Here is a 7,153-nt window from a genome sequence, read left to right on the forward strand (position 1 = left end):
CTAACACCACCCCACAGTGTGACACTAACACCACCCCACAGTGCGTCACTAACACCACCCCACAGTGTGTCCTAACACCACCCCACAGTGTGTCACTAACACCACCCACAGTGTGTCATCTTCAGCCCCCAGTGTGTCACTAACTTCCAGCCCCACAGTGTGTCACTACCACCCCACAGTGTGTCACTAACACCACCCCACAGTGTGTCACTAACACCACCCACAGTGTGTCACTAACACCACCCACAGTGTGTCACCTTCAGCCCCCACAGTGTGTCACTAACCTTCAGCCCCCACAGTGTGTCACTAACACCACCCCACAGTGCGTCACTAACACCACCCCACAGTGTGTCACTAACACCACCCCACAGTGTGTCACTAACACCACCCCACAGTGTGTCACTAACTTCAGCCCCCACAGTGTGTCACTAACTTCAGCCCCCACACGTGTGTCACTAACACCACCCCACAGTGTGTCCTAACACCACCCCACAGTGTGTCACTAACACCACCCCACAGTGTGTCACTAACACCACCCCACAGTGTGTCACTAACTTCAGCCCACAGTGTGTCTTCCTTCCCCACAGTGTGTCACTAACACCACCCCACAGTGTGTCACTAACACCACCCCACAGTGTGTCCTAACACCACCCCACAGTGTGTCACTAACTTCACCCCCACAGTGTGTCCTGCTTCAGCCCCACAGTGTGTCACTAACTCCACCCCACAGTGCGTCACTAACACCACCCCACAGTGCGTCACTAACACCACCCCACAGTGTGTCACTAACTTCAGCCCCACAGTGTGTCACTAACACCACCCCACAGTGTGTCACTAACACCACCCCACAGTGTGTCACTAACACCACCCCACAGTGTGTCACTAACACCACCCCACAGTGTGTCACTAACTTCAGCCCCCACAGTGTGTCACTAACTTCCAGCCCCACAGTGTGTCACTAACACCACCCCACAGTGTGTCACTAACACCACCCCACAGTGTGTCACTAACACCACCCCACAGTGTGTCACTAACACCACCCCACAGTGTGTCACTAACTTCAGCCCACAGTGTGTCACTAACTTCAGCCCCCACAGTGTGTCACTAACACCACCCCACAGTGTGTCACTAACACCACCCCACAGTGTGTCACTAACACCACCCCACAGTGTCACACTAGCCCCCACAGTGTGTCACTAACTTCAGCCCCCACAGTGTGTCACTAACACCACCCACAGTGCGTCACTAACACCACCCCACAGTGTGTCACTAACACCACACAGTGTGTCACTAACACCACCCCACAGTGTGTCTACTTCGCCCCACAGTGTGTCACTAACTAGCCCCCAGTGTGTCACTAACACCACCCCACAGTGTGTCACTAACTTCCAGCCCCACAGTGTGTCACCATGTTAAATATACCAGAGATAAGACAAGTGCTGTTGTGTGTTTGGAAAGACTTGTTGTGGTCACTGTGTGTGAAATGAGAGATGACGTTAGTAGTGTGGCTGAGTACTACGTGTTCCTGTTTTCATTCATGGTTACTACACTGTACTGGTTCTGTGTAGTGTAGATGACGTTAGTAGTGTGGCTGAGTACTACGTGTTCCTGTTTTCATTCATGGTTACTACACTCTACTGGTTCTGTGTAGTGTAGATGACGTTAGTAGTGTGGTTGAGTACTACGTGTTCCTGTTTTCATTCATGGTTACTACACACTGGTTCTGTGTAGTGTAGATGACGTTAGTAGTGTGGCTGAGTACTACGTGTTCCTGTTTTCATTCATGGTTACTACACTCTACTGGTTCTGTGTAGTGTAGATGACGTTAGTAGTGTGGCTGAGTACTACGTGTTCCTGTTTTCATTCATGGTTACTACACTGTACTGGTTCTGTGTAGTGTAGATGACGTTAGTAGTGTGGTTGAGTACTACGTGTTCCTGTTTTCATTCATGGTTACTACACTCTACTGGTTCTGTGTAGTGAGATGACGTTAGTAGTGTGGTTGAGTACTACGTGTTCCTGTTTTCATTCATGGTTACTACACTCTACTGGTTCTGTGTAGTGTAGATGACGTTAGTAGTGTGGCTGAGTACTACGTGTTCCTGTTTTCATTCATGGTTACTACACTGTACTGGTTCTGTGTAGTGTAGATGACGTTAGTAGTGTGGCTGAGTACTACGTGTTCCTGTTTTCATTCATGGTTACTACACTCTACTGGTTCTGTGTAGTGTAGATGACGTTAGTAGTGTGGCTGAGTACTACGTGTTCCTGTTTTCATTCATGGTTACTACACTGTACTGGTTCTGTGTAGTGTAGATGACGTTAGTAGTGTGGCTGAGTACTACGTGTTCCTGTTTTCATTCATGGTTACTACACTGTACTGGTTCTGTGTAGTGTAGATGACGTTAGTAGTGTGGCTGTAGTACTACGTGTTCCTGTTTTCATTCATGGTTACTACACTGTACTGGTTCTGTGTAGTGTAGATGACGTTAGTAGTGTGGCTGAGTACTACGTGTTCCTGTTTTCATTCATGGTTACTACACTCTACTGGTTCTGTGTAGTGTAGATGACGTTAGTAGTGTGGTTGAGTACTACGTGTTCCTGTTTTCATTCATGGTTACTACACTGTACTGGTTCTGTGTAGTGTCATGGTGAACACTATGAGCGTGTGTCAGTTATTGATGGAAACTAAGCTGAAAGAGCTGACAATGTATTGTATGTATATTTTATTACACGTGTTACAGCTCATTCCTCACTGAGATAACTTCTCCAATATATCGGCTCCCCAGTCATTAGGCAGCTTTATTAACTTCTTCCACTAGTGATATTATGATAAAAATGCATTTTAGTTAAGCATGTTGTAAACTGTATTCTCGCCAGTATGTGTGGCCGTCTGTGTATGGCGAAATGTCCCTTGGTGTTTTGTATAAGTTCTTGTGTATATTTTTGGTTACTCTAATTATTCCAAACCTGTATGTTTAGCCTTTTTGTATTCTCGTCTGACAACACGTGTTCTTCATTACCCACTTGTCTCTGTTTCCCTCTCTATGTCTGGCCAGCCATTGCCTCCTGTGGTCTGATTTATCAACGGGCAAAAACAATTCATTGCGAAAATTGCCGCCAGTTATTTCCTGGTGTGAAAATGGTTCCATGTGGTCAAGTTGATTATATAACCCCAAACAAGACCTAATCCTAATGGGACCTTTCCTCTAATAATCCTTAATCCTGATAGGTAGATGATGATTAACTAAGGTCTGTTAGGGGGGTAAGGACCATCTGACCTGCAACTCGAGACTAGCAGGTCAAATTAGTATCAGTGTATTACAGATCATTATCCTAGTATGACCCGATTCATTATTACATTAGCTTCAAGGTTTACACTACACTGTCACCATCACTCCAAAGACACAAAAAACAAATCCAGATCCCTAACGTAATATTGTCCTTTGTATTCATTATATACATTGCTGTTGACATCTTATTAAGTCTTAAAATTGCTAAACTATAACAAAAGGTCGTTATATAGATCGTGTTGCCTTATTTATTGTCCTAAAATGGCAACTTGAGAACGGCTTGAGTAGTCAGTTACTTTTCAACATTCTCATTAAATTCTATTTATCAGAAAGTTCACCTACATATTCACTTTCTGAAGGATACGAAACACCATTTGCTTCTACCATATACCCTAATCACATCCCATCAAGGTAGAGGAGGCAGTCTGTCGCCGTCGAGAACGTAATTTACTGTCATTACAAACTCTCTCAACTCCTTCACAATTCCCTAACTCTGATGGCTTGGGGGGCGGGGGGGATTATGGCATGTTTGAGGTGTTTTCGTTTTCTTTACTTTCGCTCTTCTGGAGGAAACTTTACATTTTTCTTGTGGGAGATTCATTAGCCACTATAATCTGATCTAAGATGGTTAAGCAGAACACCTGGCACACTCATGGTGAAGACCTTAATAAGTTATTATTCAGTTTCAGACGAGCTTCCTGACGGGTGGCGAGGGACTGACCGATGACCTCTGTGACCTAAGTCAGTGTTCAGTTCATGACCTCCGACCTGACGACTCCTGCCATGACCTTATACCTGCTGACTTCTGTCATGGATTCCCAGCAGACGACATTGGCAATGACTTCCCTGTTCATAACATTGGCCATGACCTCCTTGTTCACGACCTTGGCCATGACTTCCCCGATGGAGCCTTGATGGATGCTGGTATCCCAGTTGAGACCATCAGCCCCAGGGGTTACCAGCCTTCCTTGGGGCTGGGGACTCCCGTTGACGTTGATGTCTCTGGAAACTTTGACCCATCTCACTTCTACGACAACTACCCCTTAACAGACCTCCCTGAGATATACCACACCCCGGGGTCCTCCCTGGCAGTCGTGGACCCCCTGGTGATTCAGCTGCCCGACCCTCTACTGGACGGGGACATATGTGTAGGTGTTCTCTCCCCATCTCTCTCTCTCCACCACCTCCCTCAGCCAATTCTCGTGAACCATCTGCCTTTCTATCTTGAGGAACAGCTGTCTCTAGGGTACTCGGACGATGAGGATGTAGAGGAGAAAGGAGAAGGGGAGGAGCAGGGATTCAGTGGTGACTGTAGTGAAGGAGACGTTGGTGTGGAGGGTGGCAGCCACTCACAGCCACCTCATCCTCCCTTAGACGATAACTGGAGACTGGGTGACGGCCAGGGCCAAATCTTTCCCGCATTCTCTCAATAATACCAGAACTCCCCAGAGCTGTACCAGTAATACCAGAACTCCCCAGAGCTGTACCAGTAATGCCAGAACTCCCCAGAGCTGTACCAGTGATACCAGAACTCCCCAGAGCTGTACCAGTAATACCAGAACTCCCCAGAGCTGTACCAGTAATGCCAGAACTCCCCAGAGCTGTACGAGTGATACCAGAACTCCCCAGAGCTGTACCACAACTCCCTGGCATTCTCTCAGCAACAAATGTTCCCAGCATTTGCTCAGTAATGCCAGACGTCCCCAGTGTTCTCTCTCTCTAAAGTGACATGCTAAGCGACCAACACGACCCCAAGACTCTAAAATCATGCCCTTCAAAATCGTCAGAGTACTGTAGCTACTTCGATGTTATTTCAGAATCACAGACAGACAGAATGACAGGTACAGACCAACAGACCCTCTACATTCACAACGTGGGTGACATCAACAGCCATTGGACTATTGGTTTAAAGCAGACACCATACAGCATTGTGTGAGGAAAAGTAACCTTGCAAACAGTCATACTTCTTGCACATGTCAGTACGAGTTTATGGGTCAAACATTTAGCATTAGCTGGTGTGTGAGGCTTTATGACTACTAACTTTAATACACGAGGCATTTCCTCTCATTAAAATGACCCGTGAGGAATTATGCCACACACATACGAGGCATTAATTTTTACGAGGTTCATGAAAAAATTCTACGAGCCATTACTGCACAGAATTTATGATAATCTGAGGCATTACTCTCTCCATGCACACACACACACCACCATGAGGCATTAGTTCTCTAATTCTCACATTTTGTTTCATGAGGCATTACTTTTACAATCATCAATTCATGAGAACTACACTCCTACATATGTTGGCGTATAAGGCATTATTCTTACTCATCTTGATCTGAGCCACTATACTCTACACATGTTGAGGCATCACTCCTACATAAAGTGATTTATTATCATATGAGTCAATGTTTGCCCTCTAACATAAATACTAAACAGCAACGTTATGTCTAGACTGTGACAATAGCTATATGTACCTACTTCAATTCATTATTAGTAAATGAAAATGTTTTGCTCAATGTAGAAATACGAGGGGTGATCATAAAGTTCAGTGATGGAACTGCTACCAAGGAATGAGTGAACAGTGGTTAGGACTGCGGGCGAAGCTTACATCATTCACCCTCCTAGTCACCACCAGTCACCAGTGTTAGCCAAGGAATGAGTGAACAGTGGTTAGGGCTGCGGGCGAAGCTTACATCATTCACCCTCCTAGTCACCACCAGTCACCAGTGTTAGCCAAGGAATGAGTGAACAGTGGTTAGGGCTGCGGGCGAAGCTTACATCATTCACCCTCCGAGTCACCACCAGTCACCAGTGTTAGCCAAGGAATGAGTGAACAGTGGTTAGGGCTGCGGGCGAGGCTTACATCATTCACCCTCCTAGTCACCACCAGTCACCAGTGTTAGATGCCACACACATGTCTTATCATGTTGTGTTCATTCAAAGCCATGCCACGGCACACTGGTACATACTGTACTGTAATAGTGGCTGGTGGCTGGTGGCAACTAGGAGGGTGGATGATGTAAGCTCCTCCCACAGGCCTAACCATTATTCACCCATTCTTTGGTAGTGATAAACATTCACAGGACTTTTTGATCACCCACATAACCATGATACTTGATAAAGTGCTGACTTTTGGGACTGGTGGGGATATAAATGAGTCCCTCCTTCAACCGTTGGTATGTCTCCGTTTTCTTCTGATTTTTCTTTTTCTATAATCCTCACCATGATGTAGAAATAGCCTCTTTAATATTCCCTCACTGCAGCCAGATTATAAAATAACCCTGACTTTACCCACAAGCAAAACGTTACATTAATACTAAGGAATATTAAAAGGAAAAGATTAATCATCCACTTGAAAGGATTAACATTTAAACTAGCATCCTGAAAGGGTTCAAATAACCTGTATAATAATGTATAATCTTTAAATTTGATATAACACGAACCAGTTTTAAGACATTTAAGATATATTCTCTCTTTCATTTGTAATCAAAACTTTCTTTAATCTCTAAAACTATATGTGTATTTTTATATGAACATTAATACATAAATATAGGTTATGTACTGTCATTGTGGGTAAGTTACAGTCAACGGAGAAGACTACATTTTGGGTATAGCTGTTGTGAACTGCTCAGCCCGGAGCATCACAAACCATACAAAAGAGATGGACAGTGATGAGCAAAAGTCAAGTGAACATGGCTAAACCATTCATCACACATGATAGGTTAAACCACAGACAATGATTCGAACAATAAGATTAAGACGTAAATGATAGCGTCAGAATATCCCCAATGATGATGTCATAGCCCGAAGTAACAAGATGGATCAGCTGCAATATATCACCAAGCCATTAAATAACG

At 44.9% G+C, this 7,153-nt stretch overlaps 1 long non-coding RNA gene across 1 annotated transcript; it reads left to right on the forward strand.

Moving 5' to 3' along the window:
• The first annotated feature begins 263 nt into the window (after positions 1-263).
• Positions 264-939, forward strand: LOC121856794. The gene is made up of 2 exons (XR_006087055.1): positions 264-447; positions 779-939. It is a non-coding gene; the product is annotated as an uncharacterized LOC121856794 (long non-coding RNA).
• Positions 940-7,153: the final 6,214 nt, after the last annotated feature.

Source organism: Homarus americanus, unplaced genomic scaffold (assembly GCF_018991925.1).
Source record: "Homarus americanus isolate GMGI-L3 unplaced genomic scaffold, GMGI_Hamer_2.0 scaffold43075, whole genome shotgun sequence".
NCBI classification, from domain to species: domain Eukaryota; kingdom Metazoa; phylum Arthropoda; class Malacostraca; order Decapoda; family Nephropidae; genus Homarus; species Homarus americanus.